The following is a 24,454-nucleotide window of genomic DNA, read 5'->3' on the forward strand; positions in this document are numbered from 1 at the left end:
ACCTCTGTAAAAGAACCTTTTTAGGACATCATCTACAAAATTCACTGTGTTGTTCACACAATAAAAATACTGACCTGGCACTGTGAGCAACATAGCACCTTCAGTGCCAGCAGAGATAACTTCACATTAGGACACGTACAGTCGAAAACAGACAGCTGCGTTCCTTCTCTCAGTTGATCGTAGTGCAGCTGACAATCATTTCAGCGCTCTACACTAGTTTCTGTTTATCGTGAAGAGAGCACTACGAAACATGTTTTCGTCTGTTTTGTTTGCATGCCAGAATTAATTTGAAGAGAAATGGCATAATTTTTGTGACTTCTGGCTTACATCTGAAGAGAAATGGCATAATTTTAGTGCTATATTTACAGGGTGCTGAAGCGTATTAGCACATGATCACTGGTCACCATCGCTTTTGAGAGCACTAGGATCATACACCAATCATGGTGTGCGTATTTTATTTATTCTTTTGTATTTACATCATTTTTTTATTTTAGGTTTATTGTTCGCCGCCCCCCGATTGAAAGATCCATCATATACGTTTTGTTTTCAGACAAATTAATCTCACTTCTACGTTAAGTATTGTGAACTGCTTTAATCGTTCTAAGTCTTCGTTTTATCAATAGGACTGTTTATTTCTAAAACAAAACTGTCTTTCAATCACTGATTGTGTCTTCGACAGACGTATTAAAAATATGGCGAGACGTTGAACTCATGTAAGTTTCGGGGTGAAATATCGAAGGCATTCAACATGAAAACAGGTGTAAGGCAAGGTGATGGCCGGTCTCCACTCCTCTTCAACTGCATACTAGAGAAAATAGTAAGAGAATGGAAACAAAAACTAAAAGAGCAGAAGCTATCACCAATCAGACTGGGAACTAAAAACTAAGATATTGGAATTCTCTGTTTAGCATTTGCGGATGATTTTGCCATTCTTTCTGAAAACCTAACAAATTCTGGAATAAAAATCAATCTCTTAGAAGAAGTGGCCAAGAAAGCAGGTTTAAGAATATCTGAAGAAAAAACAAAATTATTGAAAAATATAAAAAAAGCTCCGGAATCCCTAGCAACAGATATTGGCCAGATAAAGAGGGTAAATAAATTTAAATATTTGGAAGAAATTATCCACGAAAATGGCTTAGAAAAATTCGCTGTGGAAAAAAGATTACATAAAATGGATACCGCTTATGGAATAACTAGAAATGTCCACAACAAAAGGTGTCTGTCTAAAAATTTGAAGATACAGCACTACAACACAGTAGTAAAACCAGAATGTCTTTATGCAAGCGAATGTTTAGTACTGAATTACAAATTACACAAACTTGAAGTCCTAGAAAGAATAATCATTCGAAAAATACTTAGGCCACCAAAAGAAACAGAGGTAGGAAAATTAACAAGCAACGAAGAAGTTTATTGCAACGTAGAAAACATAAATGAAACACTACGAAAGCGACGACTGCTATTTTTTGGAGGCTTATACATAATGAACAGCAACAGATAACCAAACAGATTTTTAAATATCTTTGGGACAAGAAGTCAACTATATCCTGGATTCAAGAAGTTAGGAAAGATTTGGAAAGAAACAACATAAGTGAAAAAGATGCAACAGAAAGAGAGATTTTCAGGAGGAAAGTGTTAAAAATGGAAAGATTCCAAGGCAGGAGGGAGAAGAAGACAGGATCAAAATGGTTCGAGGAGAGAAACAGGATACATAGTGAAAAGATGAAAGAATACTGGAGGAAAAAGAAAGAACAACAACGAAGGAAGCATTGAAATTGGTGCGTGGTCCTTAGATGACCCAAACGAAGAAAGAAGAACGTAATTGGTTTGCTTTTACTATTGTAGATATTGTAAAATTATTCATCTGTAACCATTCTTCTCACAATTCCTGCCATCTTATTGGCATTCCTCCTTCAGATTTTTCCACTACATCCACTAACACTGTAAAAGTATCGTTGTTTCTCTTAATTTTTCCCTCCATTGCCAAGATCTGGGTACTTTAAACTTTGTTAAAACCGAGATTAGAAACGTTCAATAACGATACTGTTTATCTTTCCTATGGTTCTGTATATTATTACACCTGTTTTATATAGTATTACACTCAAGACATAATAGTACGAAGCATTGGATCATGAGGCAGTTCTCAAATCCGTCAACTACTTCTTTCAATAACAGTATGATGGTGTGGCTTTTCCGAAGATGTTAACATTTATTTTTTGTTTTACAACTTATTGACAGCAAACGCTCATCGTCTGAAAATGCTTTCATGAGGTTAACAACTTCGACCGTTACGGCTCTTGCATGCATATCTTTTACTGTCCATCAGCACTCGGTCAGGCAATTCCATCAGACAGAATTCAATACCTGGTTAATAGTTCGTAATAAGCCTGTGAAAATTTCTGGTCTTTTCCTATCGTTAGTCCAGTGCTGGGGCTATTAAGAAGAGGAACAATTCAGCATGAAGTTCGGGCTTGGCCGAACATGACAGTGGATCTAATAAGTGCCCTCGCCATGCACAATGTTATCTATCCACTCGGCATACTGCATTAATCAGAGTGGCTCTACAGCTACCTTACGTGATAAACAGTATCTAGAAACTGTGAAAGCCTAAATAAGCAGTAAAGACTTCTAGTAGATTCAATTTTTGCATGGATGGATATAAATATCATAAGACGTCACACTGTCGTTCTGATTCGGTATGCTGGAAAATGTATAATAGTGATTAAGTGATTCGTAAGTAGGTACGTTCAAATGGCTCTGAGCACTATGGAACATAACTTCTGAGGCCATCAGTCCCCTAGAACTTAGAACTACTTAAACCTAACTAACCTAAGGACATCACACACAACCATGACCGATGCAGGATTCGAACCTGTGACCGTAGCGATCGCGCGGTTCCAGACTGTAGCGCCTAGAACCGCTCGGCCACCCCGGCCGGCAAGTAGGTACGTTCAGTGGGACGTGTAGCTCAGCAAATAATAATATTCAAAATTATAAAACGAAGTGCAGAAACCTCAAAAGCGACCAAACATATGGTGATGCTTAAAGAACAGGGAATCGACATTTGAAGGTGGCACCACTTTCAGTAATTCACAAATTAGGTGAGATAGTAGGAGGAAGAACTGCGAAACCTAGACTCACCTGTTCAAGGGGACAGCCTAATACATTTAAGAGAGAATCGGGTTGTACCACTAGTATAGTAGTGCCAAAACTTAAAGATCAAAATTACTTTCACATGATACGTCACCGACAATTACTATATCTCGATGAAACTTAGAAAGTAACGGTAAGAAATATTTACTGGGACGAACAGAAATTCAAAGCGGTCGTCGCGATTTATGATGAGCCCGTGGACAATACCAAAGGCGGGAAATGGTTCTTGTGCAAGTTTTGCAACGTGGTATCATGCTGACGACAAGGTTCATAAGGAGTTTTTGTGGTAGGCCATTCTGTCCTTCAACCAGCGCGGTTGAAAGCTGCTGGATGGGGTTTGGTGCATGTGGACTTTCTGCAGTACGTCTCCTAAAGCAGCCCACATGTGCTCGATTGGGTATAAGTCGAGAGAACGGATAGACCATCCTTTCGCCGAATACCTTTTCGTTCCAAGTGCTCCTCGACCTGCGCTGTTCGGGTCACACACTGTCATCCATAATACTACAGTCAAGACCAAATGCACTCCTGAAAAGAAGCACGTGGGGACCCGCCCACATGTTGTCTGGGTTGTTTCGATTACGATGCAGAAATTTCACTGGGAAGCCGTTACGCATTCTCCATACATTTCCGACATCTCCCCATGCGATTTACAATATTTTGGAGCGCTGAAGGAAACATTCGTGGCCGTCAATTTGCTTTGGACGATGGGGTGCACGGCTAGGTACGATCATTGTTCCGTATGTAACCGCAAACATGTTTCCATGACCGCATTGTCTGTCTTATCTGATAGTGAGATAAATGTATTAATAGTTATGGCCCTTCATTTTAAAATAATAAACAGTTTTAATTTTTCCATTTGTCTCGTTTTTATTTGACTTCCGCTGTAGAAACGTACTGTTATTTCGTCAGGTACAGTGGACTTCCACTGTTGAGCGATTTCACTTGCTTTCTAAAACGTGGTCACTTATTTCGAACTGAACGAGGTGGTGCGTAGGGTAGGACACTGGCTCGCATTCGCGAGGACTTCTTTCAAATCCGCGTCCGACCATCCAGATTTAGGTTTTTCGTGATTTCCCTAAAGCGTTCCAGGCATATTCTGAAATGATTCCTTTGAATGGGTACGGCCTATTTCCTTCCCCAGTCAGAGCTGTGCTGCGTCTCTGATGATTTCGTTGTCGACGAGACATTAAACACTAATCTTCCTTCCTCTTACTTATTTCGATGTCTGCCATATTGACGTTCATGCAGCTGTTTAAAGGAAGAATCGCAGTACGAGCTTCCTCAGTGAACTACACTCATGCTCCTAAATTAAGGATAACTGCAGAATGTGGAGCCACACAACGTGACACTACATAAAACTGGCGCTAATAGCATACGCACATAGCGAACACACTCGACACAGCATTGGTGATAAGTTGAGAATACCGTCCCGAAACACATATGCTACAGAACACCAGTTTCCGACATCAATATGGGATGTGATCACCATGCACACGTACACAGGCCGCACAACGGGATGGCATACTATGGATCAGGTGGTCGAGCAGCTGCTGGCGTATAGCCTCCCATTCTTGCACCAGTGCCTGTCGGAGCTCCTGAAGTGTCGTAGGGGTTTGAAGACATGCAGCGATACGTCGACGAAGAGCATCCCAGGCGTGCCCGACAGAATTTTGGTCTGGATAACAGGCAGGCCACTCAATTCTCCTGATAGCTTCTGTTTCAAGGTACTCCTCCACGATGGCAGCTCGGCGGGGCCGTGCGTTATCATCCATCAGAAGGAAGGTGGGACCCACCGCACCCCTGAAAAGGTGGACATACTGGTGCAGAATGACGTCCCGATACACCTAACCTGTTACAGTTCCTCTGTCAAAGACATGCAGCGGTGTACGTGCACCAATCATAATCCCATTCCACTCCATCAAATTACGACCTCGATAAAGGTCCCTTTCAAGGACATTAAGGGGTTGGTATCTGGTTCCTGGTTCACGCCAGATGAAAACCCGGCGAGAATCTCTCTTCAGGCTATACCTGGACTCGCCCGTGAACATAACCTGGGACCACTGTTCCAATGACCATGCACTGTGTTCTTGACACCAGGCTTTACGGGCACTCCTGTGATCAGGGGTCAGTGGAATGCACCTTGCAGATCTCCGGGCGAATAAACTACGTCTGTTCAGTCGTCTGTAGACTGTGTGTCTGGAGACAACTGTTCCAGTGGCTGCGGTAAGGTCCCGAGCAAGGCTACCTGCAGTACTCCGTGGCCGTCTGCAGGCACTGATGGTGAGATATCGGTCTTCTTGTGGTGTTGTACACTGTGAACGTCCCGTAGTGTAGCGCCTGGGCGCGTTTCCTGTCTGCTGGAATCGTTGCCATAATCTTGAGATCACATTTTGTAGCACACGGAGGGCCCGTGCTACGACCTGCTGTGTTTGACCAGCCTCCAGTCGCCATAGCATTCTAACCCGCATAACGTCATCAATACGTGTTCTTTGAGTCATTTGCAACACACAGTCACCATTAGCACGTCTGAAAACGTCTGCACACTTACTCACTGCACCATACTCCGTCATGCACCGACACATATCTGCGTATGTGGACTGCTGCCAGTGCTACCATGCGACGACCGCAGGTCAAATGCACCGCATGGTCATACTCCGAGGTGATTTATATCGGCAAACTGCCCACCAGAGCGTTGTTTCACCATGTATCAATATTATCCTTAATTTATGAGCATGAGTGTAGTTTTGGAAATACTTGTAGTGTTTCGGTTTTCTCTCAGTCATACTTCGTTTAGGTGCCATAAAGACCACAGAGTGGTTTAAGAGATGTCTTCCATCCTTTACGTATTTTCCATTAGACCAAAACGTGTTGGGATTTTCCCTCAAGTCGGTAGACAGAATTTTACTTACGAATTCGTTCACCGCTTCATGCATGGCTTACCTCATACTAATTTTAGTTTCGTTCAATTTTTGTCTGTGAGGCTTTGGTTGCGTTTAAATTTGCGGTGAAGCTGTCTTTGATTTAGTATCAGCTTTGGAACATGGCTGTCGAGCCACGGCGTATTTTTCCCGATCCTTGTAACTTTACTAAGTACATACCCGTCTAAGACGCGTCCTACAATAGTCTTGAAATTTGTGCGTTGATGTTGAACGGTCTCTGTTCAGAAGAGGATTATTTTCTTGGGTCACCGCACAACCAACCTAAAATCTATTTTTGTTGCCCTTGCTAAGCAGAAATATAAGGTCTACAACTTTGCTTTTGCCGTTTTGCAATAGATGGCTGTAGTGGAAAGTAGTGGTGCAAGTCATTCGTCGTAAGTGTTGTACAATAAGCTTACGCATTTGAGAACATAACGCCATCAAAATATCAATCGATTTTTGATTTCATCATAAAGCTATTCTCGACTGAATTTGTCAACTTATGAGCCCAATTCGCGTCATCTGCGGGAGGTTTTAATTTTCTGCTTTGATATGAAGAAATCTGCGGCTGAGGCTCATAAAAAGCTGGGTAAGACCGATGATGAGACACCTGTTAGTGACAGAACTTGGCAGAAAATGGTTTCCATCCTTCAAGAATAGTAATTTTGACATTGAAGATCGGCATGGTTGTGAAAGAGAGAAAGCTTTCGCTGCTACTGCAACAGACGGGAACAATCACAGGAGATCGTTATCGAAAGCAACTGATGTGTTTGACGCGAGCACTGAACGACGGACGGCCACACTACGGCGGTAGACATGAAAAGGTGATTTTGCAGCATGATCGTGCACGACCCCATGTCAAAAATCCCGTCCAAACATACTTGGAAACGTTGAAATGGGAAGTTCTACCCGTTCTGTATTCTCCAGATATCCCTTCCTCTGACTGCCACCATTCTCGATCTGTGACACACGACCTAGGTGAAAAGCGCGTGCGGTCATATTGTAAGTAGGCTGTTTATGTTTTCTCTATGTAAGTAGGCTGTTTATGTTTTCTTATTGGCAACGTTACGTAGCGCTCAATATGAAAATCACTGGCTGTGCTGTGTGCAGTCTGTGGCTAGTTTGCATTGTTGTCTGCCATTGTAGTGTTGGGCAGCGGCAGCTGGATGTGAACAGCGCGTAGCGTTGCGCAGTTGGAGGTGAGCCGCCAGCAGTGGTGGATGTGGGGAGAGAGATGGCGGAGATTTGTAATTTGTCATGAACTGCTATATTTATATATGATGATATCAAGGTAAATACATTGTTTGTTCTCTATTAATATCTTTCATTTGCTAACTATCCCTATCAGTAGTTAGTGCCTTCCATAGTTTGAATCTTTCATTTATCTGGCAGTAGTGGCGCTCGCTGTATTGCAGTAGCTTGAGCAGCGAAGATTTTTGTGAGGTAAGTGATTTGTGAAAGGTATAGTTTAATGTTAGTCAGGGCCATTCTTGTGTAGGGAATTTTGAAAGTCAGATTGCGTTGCGCTAACAAAACATTGTGTGTCAGTTTAAGCACAGTCCTGTATAAATTGTTCAAAACGTTTCAATATGAACAAGTGCAAAATTGGGTCGATTCATGGTTCCCCTCAAAAGATGCCCAGTTTATACACTGTGCGATTCGTATGCTGCCCTAAAGCTAGGAGAAAGCAGTGGCCAACGATGCCCAATACTTTGAATCGTAAATTTTTTTGTAAGTTTTTCACAATAAACTCTTAAACCTCGAGAAAAAACGGTAGAAGCAAAATTGTAGAGTTTGTATCTTTCTACCTTTCTTGACATTCCTACATACATCCATATTCAGTGATACTTAGATGACCTTATGATCACTGATTCCCAGGTCTACCCTAACTGACTCGAAAATTTCGGTCCTGTTGTTTTACCAGGAAATCTAACATGTTGCCTTCACGAGTCGGTTCTTAGCTGCTCAAACTAGTTTTCTGGTAAAACATTTAGAACAGATTCACAGCTTGTCTGTCCCTACAAACCATGTTAATCACTTGAGCCTCCCAGTCTATAACTGGAAAGTTAAAATCTCAGAACTGAAAACACAGCTGTTTGCTTCGTGGTACTGACAGCCTACTCGGGGACAGTAATTCTCCATTCCAGCTACTGCTAGTCTCCGGTCAGTTATGCGGGAGTTACTTGTTCTGGAAAGCAGGTGCAGATGTGAAGGGTTTACAGTGTGTTTGGTGCACAATATGGCGACCATCCCTTGTGGTGGTCTGACGTGATCGATCGAAACCTTGTCGATGAGTATGCCTGTCCTGACGTTCCCATGCAGTATAACATCGGGCCACTGTCACTGTCGAATATCCCAAGAATCTGGATATTGCACTATTCGACTAGCCGTCCAAGTGGAAGTCCACAATGATACCCATTTCAGATTCTGTCAAGTGCTGATAATTCCGTCTCACACGCCTACATGGCATCTCACAATGATCACTCGACATCCGACGCTGTCAACACTCTATATATGCTCTACCAGACCTGGAAACAACATTAAATATGAACAATACTATGCCGGCCACGGTGGCCGGCTGGTTCTGGGACCTTCTGTCCGGAACCGCGCTGCTGCTACGGTTATAGGTTCGAATCCTACCTCAGGCATGGATGTGTGTGATGTTGGGATTAAGTAGTTCTAAATCTAGGGGACCATTTTTAAACAATGCTGCAGCACTCCGATGGCTGGTCTACCTGTCACAGAGAAATGCAACTCTAAATCATTTACATACCCGTCGATGGTGTATACGTCTACAAAGTTGCGTTTAAATGCAACCGTGTCTTCTGGGTGCTCCATTTCTTACCTCAGTCCGTGTACATTCCAATTGTAATTTAGAATTTCACTGCTACTAAAATTTGGTTGCAGCCAGATTTCTGTAGCGTTGTTACCCTTTATAAATGAGACTACTTCTGGGACCTTTCCATACGATGCTTCTGCAGTTAACTAACACTATAAGACCATTTTCTTATTTTGATCAGCCATGCCGAATGCTGCTCTCTTTAATTAAAGTGGATACAATTCTTGTGCGTCTGAAACCAATTTATATCTTGTAGGGCCTGTGGAGAGATTTCTTTATCCTAAAATTTCCACATGTGCACGGCACACGAACTCCGCTACCCTAGCAATCGCTACCGGTGCATGGTGCAAGCCTGATCTATTAAAGATGAGTAGTCCAAGGAACGACAGCGGCCTGCGGCTGCGACTGGACACCCTGTACCGACAGGAGTTGCCTGGTTATGCATGCACAGTTAGAGTTTCCACTGCCACGTGCGGCCGGTGCTACCCGCGGGCCGCAGTACTGCACCAACGAGCAGTGCTGCGACTGAAGTCGTGTAACTTTGTGGCTTACACGTTGTGATATCGCATGACGTCTATCCAGAGAAAACTCCAATGGAAAATTCTCTGCGAGTTAATCTCTCAACATCAGTGTCTGTATGATTTAAAGCTCTACATGCACGAGGACATTTCGTTCCAGCACCGCTACAGTTGCAAAACTGCCTTTTGGTATAAAATTCCCTTGCTTGTTCCAGAAAATTTTCTACTGAAGAAATTCACTCATACATAGAAATTTGTAGTCAAATGCGGACAGTACTTCTTCCACGATTGTACTGGCGTACCCTATACAGATTTGGAAGGAAAATTCTAGAAATGGGTAAGATTCTCCTGTTGCCAAGAACCGAAAAAAAATTAACGAATTATGCTTTTATCTGCATACTAATAAGAAAATGTAAAACCGTCGTGTTTGTCAGTTTGAACACATTAATCTTCAAAACAATTAAATGAATGTTTATGAGGTTTTCACAAGTAACTTCAGCGTAGCTTGGGGCAATGTATATGTCAAAATCAGATCACGAAAAATAAGATATCATGATTTAAAGTTTTACCTAAAACTGTCGTCTCCTGCCATTTGTCTCTTTGAACATGCTGATCTCCAGAGCTACGAGACGAGTTTTCATGGGAGTTTCACAAGTGACTCGAGCATAGCTTGGGGTGCCGGCAGCTGTGGCCGAGCGGTTCTAGGCGCCTCAGTCCGAAACCGCGCGACCGCTACGGTCGCAGGTTCGAATCCTGCCTCGGGCATGGATGTGCGTGATGTCCTTAGGTTAGTTAGTTTTAAGTAGTTCTAAGTTTTAGGGGACTGATGACCTCAGATGTTAAGTCCCATAGTACTCAGAGCCATTCGAAGCATAGCTTGGGGCAACGTATAGGCTTCATTTTATCAAAATTGGCTCACGTAAAAAAAAGTTTTATCTAAAACGGTTGTGTCTGTCTGTTTGAACATCTTAATCTCCAAAACTGCTAAACGAATTTTCACGCGACTTTCACAGGTAACCTAAGCGTAGCTCGGGGCAACGTATATGATTTTTTCATCAAAATCGGAGAGTGAAAAAACAACATGCCGAGATTTAAAGTTTTATCTAAAGTCGTTTGGTCAGCTTAGTAGAACTAATATTTAACCATCACGGCATAGTACACCACAGAATCAACAGATGGCGTTGTTTATTTCGTAATACACCGAAGAATCAAACAATGGCGCTCTACGTTTTTCTTTACTTAGATGCATTTTCGAAAGTGACAGAATTGAGACCAAAAATCATCTTTACGAACACAAATTATCCCGGAATTTATTTGGCTAGGATACCCGGTTTTACTGGTTTCATTCTGTGTCCTAAAAACTTAGCTGTATTGCTTTGTTTCTTTCGTAGGTTTTATTTACATTCTTTGCTAGAAAAATAAACGAATTTTTTAAACGTAACTTTTTGAGTTTGGCCCTACTCATTACATTTTGCTTTCCTTTTGTTTACAAAAAATGCCTAGAAAACAGTCGAGTATTTCTGAATACACCAGAACGGCTAAAATTCTGAGGACTATGCGGTCGCAGGAAACCACCTGCAGTGGCTCTAGAACATCAGGTTTTAATTCACTCTTTGGAAGCTCCTTCCAAAAGGTAACTATGATGAAGAGTATGGTTCAAATGGCTCTGAGCACTATGGGACTTAACATCTAAGGTCATCAGTCCACTAGAACTTAGAACTATTTCAACCTAACTAACCTAAGAACATCACACACATCCATGCCCGAGGCAGGATTCAAACCTGCGACCGTAGCGGTCGCGCGGTTCCGGACTGAGGCGCCTATGACCACTCGGGCATGATCAAGAGTATTATGCATTATCTCGCTCCTCAGAAACCTTCACTAACAGAGGGTTTATATTTCCTCTCTCCAACGTAACATCGTCCAAGTGGAAATTTTGACAATGAGTGGCGCAGGCGAACGAGTTTTCATAACCCAAATCCTGATTATTCCCAACAATTTTTCATTTCGGTTTAAACGTGTACAATTCTCGACGAATTTGCATTATGGGATGACCACATACGAAGCACAAGGCCAGATGCTAACTATTGCGGGCGTGGCTCTTAGTGTCACATGCTTTTCGAACAGCCAGCTCTACACGGCTCTTTCCCGTATTAGCGAAGCAAACAAGCTTTTCGTTCGTGTTTCAATCACACAACTTGATATGTTGTATACAAAGAAGCTTTATAAGCTTTATTGGTGGCTGTCAATCAGCAGCTATGAATGACAAGCTTTATAAATCAAAATGAATTCCATGCGTATGAAATCTCCTACACAGCTGTAAGTAAATGCTCGGGTAACGCCTAGTTTCTCACCTACTTTTTAACAATCCTGTATTTCATGTAATTTAAGTGAAATTTTCAAGATTATATGGGCAAAAAGAAAGAACACATATCGGATAAACAGAAGAGAAGGGAAGCTTGTAAAAGGACAAAATGTCTCAGCGAAATCAAACAAATAGGTTCTGTATGATCATTTTGCTTTCCGTAATATAGTTCAGCACGAAAGTGAATAAGAAAATTTGTTGATGTTGAGCATACTACTTTCATCTGCCAATAGTTTTCGCTTCTTTGCCTTTGAGGATAATAAATTTGGCCCATTATTTATACATGGCAACAGCCTTGCCGTAGTGGCTGCACCGGTTCCCGTGAGATCACTAAAGTTAAGCGCTGTCCGGCGTGTTCGACACTTGGATGGGTGACCTTCCAGGCCGCCATGCGCTGTTGCCATTTTTCGGGGTGCACTCAGCCTCGTGATGCCAATGGAGTAGCTACTCGACCGAATGGTAACGGCTTCGGTCAAGAATACCATCACAACGACCGGGAGAGCAGTGTGCTGTCCCCACACCCCTCCTATCCGCATCCCCCATGAGGATGACATGGCGGTCGGTTGGTCCCGGTAGGCCACTCGTCGCCTGAGGACGGAGTGCTTTATTATTGATACATGTAGCGAACTGCAACAAGAAATATTTTTTCCAGGTCTGCCTGCAATATTTCTTTGAGCCGAAAAAAAAACAGACAGTATTGTTTCAATCACTGTGTATGTTACGCGAACAATCGGTATGCATGCGATACCACGCTTATCGTATGTTCCAAAACGTTGCGCATAAATACGGGATTTTTCGGTGCTCATACCTCAGGTTTTACTGGTGACAAAAAGGTATGGTCAAGTGTTTTGGATAGCCCTTGGGTTATGGACCATTTGTATACCCAAAAGATGGATCGTCTTAGTTTCACTATCCTACAGTACGGGGTCAAATTATGAAAGTCTAATATTACACACATCCTACTGATTAGGCAAATGGAGGAAATCGGTAAGTTCTTTTTGGATTTGATGTGGTCTACGGTGGGCTTGACGGGACTTGTGGAGACACCTTTAGTTCATCGGCGGTTCCACGTAAAACCCCAAAAGAGGCTTTTTACTATATTTTCGCCGTTACCAATGCACCAAAACCCAGCCGAGGATCTAGGGGACTGATGACCTGAGATGTTAAGTCCCATAATGCTTAGAGCCATTTGATTGATGACGGGTATATCCATGAATAAATGAACGAATGAATGATGAATTTCTGCAAATTCATGAAAGGAAACCCAAAACTTTTGGTAAAATTTTTAAAGATACTGAGGAAGCCAGAATGAGGCAGCTGGCACCCCACTTTCGAGTCTTTTAAACAAGAGCATGTTCTCCCGCATTGTGCTCAGAAAGCAGCATTTTCCCGCAGGTACAGAAGATGAACCCATTTCATTTAATCAGGAAGAGCCTGAGATGAGACAGATGCATATTCCGTCAAATGTTTCAAATGAGAGTACAACTTCTGTGCGGATAAAGGACGGTGTTGAACCCGGCGGCACAAATTTACGTAAGGAAGAGGGTGACTACTAGAAAAAAAAAGGCAGATTGAAACGGAGAAAAGCCGGCCACTGTGGCGGAACGGTTCTAGGCGCTTCAGTCCAGAACCGCGCGCTTGCTACGGTCGTAGGTTCGAATCCTGCCTCGGGCGTGGATGTGTGTGATGTCCGTAGGTTAGTTAGGTTTAAGTAGTTCTAAGTCTAGGGGATTAATGACCTCAGATGTTAAGTCCCTTAGTGCTTAGAGCCATTAGAACCATTTTTTGGAAGGGAAAAGACATCCGCAGCATTCAAAATAAAATACCTAGAGACAACTGTGAAACAAGAGGATGTACATTTATTTTTACCGAGGACGAGTATGGCTATGAGGACTCCCAGCCCTCTATTTCAGTTCACCCAAAACAGAAAGAAGATAAGTAATTAAGTCATGGATATATAAATCGAAATCGAAGATGAGAAGTTTAAGAATATGTTAGAACAGACTGATATTATTTGAGACTGGTGATCTTAAGGGCATGATGTTTCTAGTTTTAATATAAATTAAAGTGTTGTTTTCGTTTTTAATACATTTTGTAAGTTTTTAAAAACGACTTGGCATTTTATTGAATACTGTTGGTATTAAATTCTTTCTCTCTTTGCTGCTGTAAAGCTATTGATGTAGAGAGGAAATAAGGACTTTCATCTCAGTGATTCAGTACCATGCAGAAGTTATTACCTAAAAAATGTACAAGGAGAGGGGGTGTCAAGAAATAGCTATCTTCAAAATGTTTCACTGTCCTTACCTTAAAGAAGAGATATAACAGATTGTAACACGAAAGCGCTCAATTATCAGCTGGAAACATTCGCTCCTAATAAGAAATGAGGAATTATTTAACGTTGTATGATGTGTAAAAATATAGAGTTGCTAAAGCACCACAGCCTGAGACTAAAAGAAAAATTTTATTTTAAGTAATTTTAGCCAGGAGTTTTTCAGCTGTGCTGATGGGTTTCTTGTACCAGTTGAACTTTTATTTCTATATATCACTTTCAGTAAGTTGCTAAACATGAGGCAACGTCTGAATTTTGTATCGTCATTTAGAAGCTTCCTGTTAATCAAATTTTATAACGACCTTCACCATCGTGTGCCACAACAATATTGTTGATCTCCTTATTCTTCGTCCTGTTGAGAACCACATTAATATTACCGTGTCATCGTCTTCTGCTTGCAGCACAATATGTAAGCAGATTAGAGTTAAAGCCAATTCCGCCTCGCCTCTCACCACCCCGTTGCCTACTGTCCGCTGCGGTTGCGGTTGGAGCCGCTCCTTGGGAAACAGCGGCGCCTGCGGCCGGGTGGCGGTCCGCTACCTGCAGCGACAGAAGGCGGGCAAGCCCAGCCGCAGGGCGGGGCTAGAAGCCGCACCTTGGAATACGCATCTTGCGGGGGTTGCACAATTCTCCACTCTACAGCGGAAGTCGGGAACCCGGCACCCAAGAATGTCGCAGAATCGTTTCAACCTCTGCTTTCAGGCTTCGTCCTCAATGGACGAAACGACACAGAAACTGCACAGTAGGTGACTGGGACTGCGTCTTTTTAAATAATACAGGGTGTCGGGCTTATCGAGAACTCAATGAGTTAATTAACCCACGGTATGCTGAGGATGTAGTGGGCCAGATGTGGTTCTGTCGTGTGTTTCGTGCTATGACTTGAGCACTCTCATTCAGGTTACTGTGAACATGATCCGCAGTGTTTATCTCAACAGTCTCGGTGACCAAGTGTTGCGCTTTTTTCTGCATCTTCGTGATGAAAAAGCTGTAGACACTACCGTCTTCGATGATGACGACAGCTGTTTTCACAGTGCTGCACGTATACGTTTGTGGTCTGACGAACATTCAGTCACCCTACCTCATTTCAATTGGTCCACTGAATCACCTGATCTTAATCCCATAGGCAAATGTCTGCCGCTATTTCGAACAGTGGGACAAACGTAGCACCCAGTATCCCTGGAATGTGATACTTCTAGGGGATCTAGTCATCCACTGGTAATTTGATCTGGATGTTACATACTTGAAGAAACTGAAGGACTCTCTTCCTCGACGAACTGACACGCTGGTGGCAGTGTAACACTATATTTTCGTATTATCTCCTGGGCGAGACTAATATTTTGTCCAGTGTGCTTGTCGTGAAGCACGTAATGAGTTTTCAGCTCCAAGCTTCACATATGAGAGAGCGTAGATTTTTCTGCGATACTTTGAAAGTAGTTCTAAGTCTAGGGGACTGATGACCTTAGACGTTAAGTCCCATAGTGCTTAGAGCCATTTGTACCATTTACCAATGCTTTATGACATATCATGCCATCTATTAACAGAGAAGTAGAAACACTACGAAGAACCTATAGCTGCTGCTCGGCCGGCCTCGTGGCTGGTTGTGCAATAACAAATATGGCTCTGAGCACTACGCGACTTAACTTCGGAGGACATCAGTCGCCTAGAACTCAGAACTAATTAAACCTAACTAACCTAAGGACATCACACACATACATGCCCGAGGCAGGATTCGAACCTCTAACCGCAGCGGTCGCTCGGCTCCAGACTGTAGCGCCTAGAACTTCACGGCCACTCCGGCCGGCTAATGCAATAACAGACCTGAAACCTGCGACCGGTAGTGAACCGGCTGTATAAGCCAATCGGTTAGTGTGACCATCACCTACGTTCGATGTCAACGTGCAATGACCACTAACAGGCGGCAGGAGACAAGACTAGCAGTGGAGAGTATATAAACGTGACTGGGGGACGTAGAAAAGAGTACAGTCGTTGTCGTAATGCGGAAGTGGAGCGATTTACCTGACGTCCAAAATGGCATCGTCATTTGCTTTCGTATCAGTGGTGAAAGCTTTTCCGAAACGGTTAAGTTTGCAAACCGTTCGCGTGTTGCCTGGTTATAGTATACCGTGTATGGCAAAATCGAGCTATCAAAACCGGTGTCGAGTCAACTGGATCGTAGATGAATGGGGTGAACGACGGCTGTGGAGATGTAAAGGGGCGAACAGAAGTGCAACTATTGAGCCATCGAACACCCAGATGAATCTAAAGGCTACCAGCAGCGTCTCCTCAACGACCGTTCAGCGCACGTTGCTGCGTATGGGCCTCCGTAGCAGGCGCGTAGTTCATGCGCCCATGCTGACTGCTATCCATCGTCGACGAAGGCTAGAATTTGTACGCCAGTGTCGCAACTGGATGTCAACTCAGTGGCAACATGTGGCCGTTTCAGATGAATTACGTTTTATGCTCCAAAGGACAGATGTCGTTTCGAATGTATGGCGTGAAACGTCTGCAAGCAAACACACTGGAACAATCGTCGAAACGGTCCAGGATATAGGAGGGAGCATTATGGTCTGGCAAAAGTTTTCGTGGCATTCCCTGGGAGATGTGCCGTTCTAAAAGGCACAACGGATCAACACAAGTATGTATTTCTCCTTGAGGACCATGTCCACCCCTAGATGCAGTTTTTTTTTTCCCCTTGGCACAATGGCATCTACCAGTAGGACAACGCAACATATCATACATCTTGCCGGGTACGTTCGTTGTTATAAGAGCGCCAGGATGACTTTAGCGTACTCCCCTGGCCACCAAACTTCCCGGATTTAAACCCAATCGAGAATCTGAGGAACCACTTCGATAGGGGTTTTCGCGCCATGGATCCTCAACTGAAAAACTCGGCGAGGCTGGCCGTGGCTCTGGAATCGGTGTGGGCCCACATCTTCTCGGTACCTTTCAGAACCTCCTTGACTCCCTTTGTGCACGTCTCGCAGGGGTTCGATCTGCGATAGGTGGTTATTCAGATTTTTCACAGGTGGTCACAGTATTGCGAGTGGACAATGTATATAATTTGAATCTATATAGTCAAAAAATAATTTTAACATTCCTTAAGATTCGTGTAAACGAGGGCGATAAATGAACGCTTCAACGAATATTCATTTCTATCGTTGACAAAAAGGAGTTCCTGAAACAAAGCATGTTCGTAAGGAAGATATGAAAACATACAGTTTTCCTGATCAAACACAAGTCTGTAAGTTGTTTGATTTCATGTAATGCGATACACTCTTGAAAAATCTCACTGTAGCAGCTCGAGTTTGTGCCTTCCAACTCGAGAGGGCCCAGAGAGCAGCATTTATTCCCAGCCCTAATCATCTGCCTTCCTAAGACAGTAGCCCGGAATTAATTTCTCCCGGGAAGGTTGAAGGTGCACGTGGCATCCTGCTGCCGGAGTGTGGCCAGGGCGCGAGAAGAGATGACAGCTCCCAATTTCCCGTTCTTTTCCGACAGCGGTTCAGTGATACCAGTGTGTGCTCTACATCGTGTTATTCTACTGCAACGTGAAATTCATCGTACGGATAATTGCAATAACTAGTAACTTGAAAGAGTTTTATACGGACGAAAGTCTCACAGGCTGAAACCTGTGTTGGACGTGTATTTTTGAGATGCCGGCGTAACGACTTCCGTTTGTAGTGAACGCACATAGGCTGTTCCACTAGGCAGTGTCTACAGCTGAGGCTCTCTTATCACTTTGTACAGTCACATCTCCCCATCTGCTTCACGTGGCTCGTTATCATTCCACAGAAACGTCTCTTACGACCTCGTCGCCAATGGGACTCCAATCTTCCTTTCTGCGTTACAAAGCCGGAAAATATAGCTACGAACACGTATTGGACAGTTAGCATCGTAATAAGGCGTGCATGACATATCTTGAGTCGAGACTGTCTTACACTGACACCTGCAGAAGAAAAATTTCCTTATGGGTAATCGTGTCGTGGGAAATACACATCGCTATCAATGCCTCCGTTGTTCTATTACCGACACTAGTTTCACAACAGTAGTTGCACGATAATGTTTCACAAAAATGTTCAAATGTGTGTGAAATCTTATGAGACTTAATTAATAAGGTCATCAGTCCCTAAGCTTACACACTACCTAACCTAAATTATCCTAAGGACAAACACACACACCCATACACGAGGGAGAACTCGAACCTCCGCCGGGACCAGCCGCACAGTCCACGACTGCAGCGCCTAAGACCGCTCGGCTAATCCCGCGCGGCCTAATGTTTCATATGGGATTGATGTCTGTACCCATAAATAACTTAACTGTCTAGCTGAACTCATTTTACGTCTCAGAGTCAGCTCTGTACTCAGCCATAGACCTTCTGGAGAAGTGCGTAGATAAGAAAAACTCACTTTTTTGCACGCTTTTATCGGTCAATGAAGTGTCAAATTAGCACCTTGTGACACCTTCTGACGTTTTTGACCAGTTCCAAGACGTATTTAGAAACAATGGGGTTGGACAAAAATATTGAAACACTTCAAGAAATGAAACTTCCGCGCAGATTAAAACTGTGTGCCCGACCGAGACTCGAACTCGGGACCGTTGCTTTTCGCGGGCAAGTGCTCTACCATCTGAGCTACCGAAGCACGACTCACGCCTGGTCTCACAGCTTTACTTCTGCCAGTATCGCGTCTCCTACCTTCCAAACTTTACAGAAGCTCTCCTGCGAACCTTCCAGAACTAGCACTCCTGAAAGAAAGGATATTGCGGAGACATAGCTTAGCCACAGCCTGGGGGATGTTTCCATATCAGCGCACACTCCGCTGCAGAGTGAAAATCTCATTCTGGAAACATCCCCCAGGCTGGGGCTAAGCCATGTCTTCGCAATATCCTTTTTTCAGGAGTGCTACATCTGCAAGGTTGCAGGAGAGCTTCTGTAAAGTTTGGAAGGTAGGAGACGAGATACTGACAGAAGTAAAGCTGTGAGACCGGAGGTGAGTCGTGCTTCGGTAGCTCAGATGGTAGAGCGCTTGCCCGCGAAAGGCAAAGGTCCTGAGTTCGAGTCCCAGGCGGGCACACAGTTTTAATCTGCCAGGAAGTTGCATATCAGCGCACACACCGCTGCAGAGTGAAAATCTCATTCTGGCAACTTCAAGAAATGCATGGTTGAACATGAATGCAGATGCTAGCCAAGTCAGTTAGTTCTACTGTAGTATTTGACCACGAGCAGTACCTGCGCAGTGTCCTCAATACGTTGTAAGTGTCAGTCATGGTCAGAACAGTGTTCCATGTATTTGTCTGTACAATATGTCGACAACCACAACGGAGGTGCATCTGTTGAGAGGACAGACAAACGTGTGGTTCCTGAAGAGGGGCAGCAGCTTTTTCAGCAGTTTCAGGGGCAACAGTCTGGATGATTGACTGATCTGGCCTTGTAACATTAACCAAAACGGCCTTCCTGTGTTGGTACTGTGAACGGCTGAAAGCAAGGGGGAACTACAGCCGTAATTTTTCCCGAGGGCATGCAGCTTTACTGTATGGTTAAATGATGATGGCGTCCTCTTGGGTAAAATATTCCGGAGATAAAATGGTCCCCCATTCAGATCTCCGGGCGGAGACTACTCAGGAGGACGTCGTTATCAGGAGAAAGAAAACTGGCATTCTACGGATCGGAGCGTGGAATGTCAGACCCCTTAATCGGGCTGGTAGGTTAGAAAATTTAAAAAAGGAAATGGATAAGTTAAAGTTAGATATAGTGGGAATTAGTGAAGTTCGGTGGCAGGATGAACAAGACTTTTGGTCAGGTGAATACAGGGTTATAAATACAAAATCAAATAGGGGTATGCAGGAGTAGGTTTAACAATTAATAAAAAAGTAGGAGTGCGGATAAGCTACTACAAACAGCATAGTGAACGCATTACTGTGGCCAGGATAGATACGAAGACCATGCCTACTACAGTAGTACAAATTTCCGCAGCTGATGAAGAGATTGATGAAATGTATGATGAGATAAGAGAAATTATTCAGATACTGAAGGGAGACGAAAATTTAATAGTGATGGGTGACTGGAATTCGATAGCAGGAAAAGGAAGAGAAGGAAACGTAGTAGGTGAATATGGAATGGGGTAAGGAATGAAAGAGGAAGCCGCCTGGTAGAATTTTGCACAGAGCGTAACTTAATCATAGCTAACACTTGGTTCAAGAATCATAAAAGAAGGTTGTATACATGGAAGAAGCCTGAAGATACTGGAAGGTGTCAGATAGATTGTATAATGGTAAGACAGAGATTTAGGAGCCAGATTTTAAATTGTAAGACATTTCCAGGGGCAGATGTGGACTCGGACCACAATCTATTGGTTATGAACTGTAGATTAAAACTGAAGAAACTGCAAAAAGGTGAGAATTTAAGGGGATGGGACCTGGATAAATTGAAAGAACCAGAGGTTGTAGAGAGTTTCAGGGAGAGCATTAGGGAACGATTGACAAGAATGGGGGAAAGAAATACAGTAGAAGAAGAATGGGTAGCTTTGAGAGATGAAATAGTGAAAGCAGCAGAGGATCAAGTAGGTAAAAACACGAGGGCTAATAGAAATCCTTGAGTAACAGAAGAGATATTGAATTTAATTGATGAAAGGGGAAAATACAAAAATGCAGTAAATGAAGCAGGCAAAAAGGAATACAAACGTCTCAAAAATGAGATCGACAGGAAGTGGAAAATGGCTAAGCAGGGTTGGCTAAAGGACTAATGGAAGGATGTAGAAGCATGTATCACTATGGGTAAGATAGATGCTGCCTACAGGAAAATTAAAGAGACCTTTGGAGAAAAGAGAACCACTTGCATGAATATCAAGAGCTCAGATGGAAACCCAGTTCTTGGCAAAGAAGTGTAAGCAGAAGGGTGGAAGCAGTATAAGGGGGTCCATACAGGGGCGATGTTCTTGAGGACAATATTATGGAAATGGAAGAGGAGGTGGATAAAGATGAAATGGGAGACAGGATACTGCGAGAAGAGTTTGACAGAGCACTGAAAGACCTAAGTCGAAACAAGGCCTTGGGGGGGGGGGGGGGGGGGGTAGACGACATCCCATTAGAACTACTGACAGCCTCGGGAGGGAGGGCCAGTCCTGACAAAACTCTACCATCTGGTGAGCAAGATGAGACAGGCGAAATTCCCTCAGGCTTCAAGTAGAATATAATAATTCCAATCACAAAGAAAGCATGTGTTGACAGATGTGAAAATTACCGAACTATCAGTTTAATAAGCCATGGCTGCAAAATACTAATATGAATTCTTCACAGACGAATGGAAAAACTGGTAGAAGCCGACCTCAGGGAACGACTTATCTTAGAGAATAGATTAAGGTAAGGCAAGCCTACGTTTCTAGCATTCTTAAGGTGGCAGGGGTAAAATACAGGGAGCGAAAGGCTATTTACAATTTGTACAGAAACCAGATGGCAGTTATAAGAGTCGAGGGACATGAAAGGGAAGCAGTGGTTGGGAAGGGAGTGAGACAGGGTTGTAACCTATCCCCGATGTTATTCAATCTGTATATTGAGCAAGCAATAAAAGAAACAAAAGGAAAATTCGGAGTAGGAATTAAAATCCATGGAGAAGAAATAAAAACTTTGAGGTTCAGCGATGACATTGTAATTCTGTCAAAGACAGCAAAGGACCTGGAAGAGCAGTTAAAAGGAATGGACAGTGTCTTGAAAGGAGGATATAAGATGAACATCAACAAAAGCAAAACGAGGATAATGGAATGTTTTCGAATTAAATCGGGTAATGCTGCGGGAATTATATTAGGGAATGAGACAGTTAAAGTAGTAAAGGAATTTTGCTATTTGGGGAGCAAAGTAACTGATGATGGTCGTAGTAGAGAGGATATAAAATGAAGACTGGCAATGGCAAGGAAAGCATTTCTGAAGAAGAGAAATTTGTTAACACCGAGTATAAATTTAAGTGTCAGGAAGTCGTTTCTGAAAGTACACTCCTGGAAATGGAAAAAAGAACACATTGACACTGGTGTGTCAGACCCACCATACTTGCTCCGGACACTGCGAGAGGGCTGTACAAGCAATGATCACACGCACGGCACAGCGGACACACCAGGAACCGCGGTGTTGGCCGTCGAATGGCGCTAGCTGCGCAGCATTTGTGCACCGCCGCCGTCAGTGTCAGCCAGTTTGGCGTGGCATACGGAGCTCCATCGCAGTCTTTAACACTGGTAGCATGCCGCGACAGCGTGGACGTGAACCGTATGTGCAGTTGACGGACTTTGAGCGAGGGCGTATAGTGGGCATGCGGGAGGCCGGGTGGACGTTCCGCCGAATTACTCAACACGTGGGGCGTGAGGTCTCCACAGTACATCGATGTTGTCGCCAGTGGTCGGCGGAAGGTGCACGTGCCCGTCGACCTGGGACCGGACCGCAGCGACGCACGGATGCACGCCAAGACCGTAGGATCCTACGCAGTGCCGTAGGGGACCGCACCGCCACTTCCCAGCAAATTAGGGACACTGTTGCTCCTGGGGTATCGGCGAGGACCATTCGCAACCGTCTCCATGAAGCTGGGCTACGGTCCCGCACACCGTTAGGCCGTCTTCCGCTCACGCCCCAACATCGTGCAGCCCGCCTCCAGTGGTGTCGCGACAGGCGTGAATGGAGGGACGAATGGAGACGTGTCGTCTTCAGCGATGAGAGTCGCTTGTGCCTTGGTGCCAATGATGGTCGTAAGCGTGTTTGGCGCCGTGCAGGTGAGCGCCACAATCAGGATTGCATACGACCGAGGCACACAGGGCCAACACCCGGCATCATGGTGTGGGGAGCGATCTCCTACACTGGCCGTACACCACTGGTGATCGTCGAGGGGACACTGAATAGTGCACGGTACATCCAAACCGTCATCGAACCCATCGTTCTACCATTCCTAGACCGGCAAGGGAACTTGCTGTTCCAACAGGACAATGCACGTCCGCATGTATCCCGTGCCACCCAACGTGCTCTAGAAGGTGTAAGTCAGCCAGCAAGATCTCCGGATCTGTCCCCCATTGAGCATGTTTGGGACTGGATGAAGCGTCGTCTCACGCGGTCTGCACGTCCAGTACGAACGCTGGTCCAACTGAGGCGCCAGGTGGAAATGGCATGGCAAGCCGTTCCACAGGACTACATCCAGCATCTCTACGATCGTCTCCATGGGAGAATAGCAGCCTGCATTGGTGCGAAAGGTGGATATACACTGTACTAGTGCCGACATTGTGCATGCTCTGTTGCCTGTGTCTATGTGCCTGTGGTTCTGTCAGTGTGATCATGTGTTGTATCTGACCCCAGGAATGTGTCAATAAAGTTTCCCCTTCCTGGGACAATGAATTCACGGTGTTCTTATTTCAATTTCCAGGAGTGTATTTGTATGGAGAGTAGCCATGTATGGAGGTGAAACGTGGACGATAAATTGTTTAGACAAGAAGAGAATAGAAGCTTTCGGAATGTGGTGCTACAGAAGAATGCTGAAGAATAGATGGGTAGATCACATTACTAATGAGGAGGTATTGAACAGAATTGGGGAGAAGAGGAGTTTGTGGCACAACTTGACAAGAAGAAGGGATCGGTTGGTAGGACATATTCTGAGGTATCAAGGGATTACCAATTTAGTATTGGAGGGCAGCGTAGAGGGTAAAATTCGTAGAGGGACACCAAGAGATGAATACACTAAGCAGATTCAGAAGGATGTAGGTTGCAGTAGGTACTGGGAGATGAAGAAGCTTGCACAGGATAGAGAAGCATGGAGAGCTGCATCAAACCAGTCTCAGGACTGAATACCACAACAACAAACAACAACAAACGAATTCGAACACGTGGAAATTGTTGGTGCTCTTATGTTGGGTGCTTCCGTTACCTAGCGACCGAACCGTTTGGTGTTTCAAGAGGCACCGTTTCGTAAATTTATACTGCGTACAGGAAAAGCTCAAAAACATCATCTGCTAAGTCATAATGCAGGCGAAATTATGTGCTGAGTGGTCGTGACAGATGGTCATTAGAGAGGACTGCGACGAAAAACAAGAGGACGATAGCTACAAAAGTCACTGCAGAACTGAATGTCGCACTTGCGAACCCTGTCAACACCAAAACAATAAGAAGGAAGTTGCCGTGGGAAGGAAATTGCAGAGCGAGCTGAAATTGCAAAACAACTCAGTAGTGATGCAAATGCCAGTAACAGGTAAATGTTGTGCCGAAGCCATAAATACGTTACTGTGGAATAATGAAACAATGTCATTTCTTCGGACGAGTACAGTTTCACGCTATTTCCAGGTTCTGACCGGGTCTCGTCCCAAGACTGAAAGATAG

This window comes from Schistocerca serialis, chromosome 4, assembly GCF_023864345.2.
Source record: "Schistocerca serialis cubense isolate TAMUIC-IGC-003099 chromosome 4, iqSchSeri2.2, whole genome shotgun sequence".
Taxonomy (NCBI): domain Eukaryota; kingdom Metazoa; phylum Arthropoda; class Insecta; order Orthoptera; family Acrididae; genus Schistocerca; species Schistocerca serialis.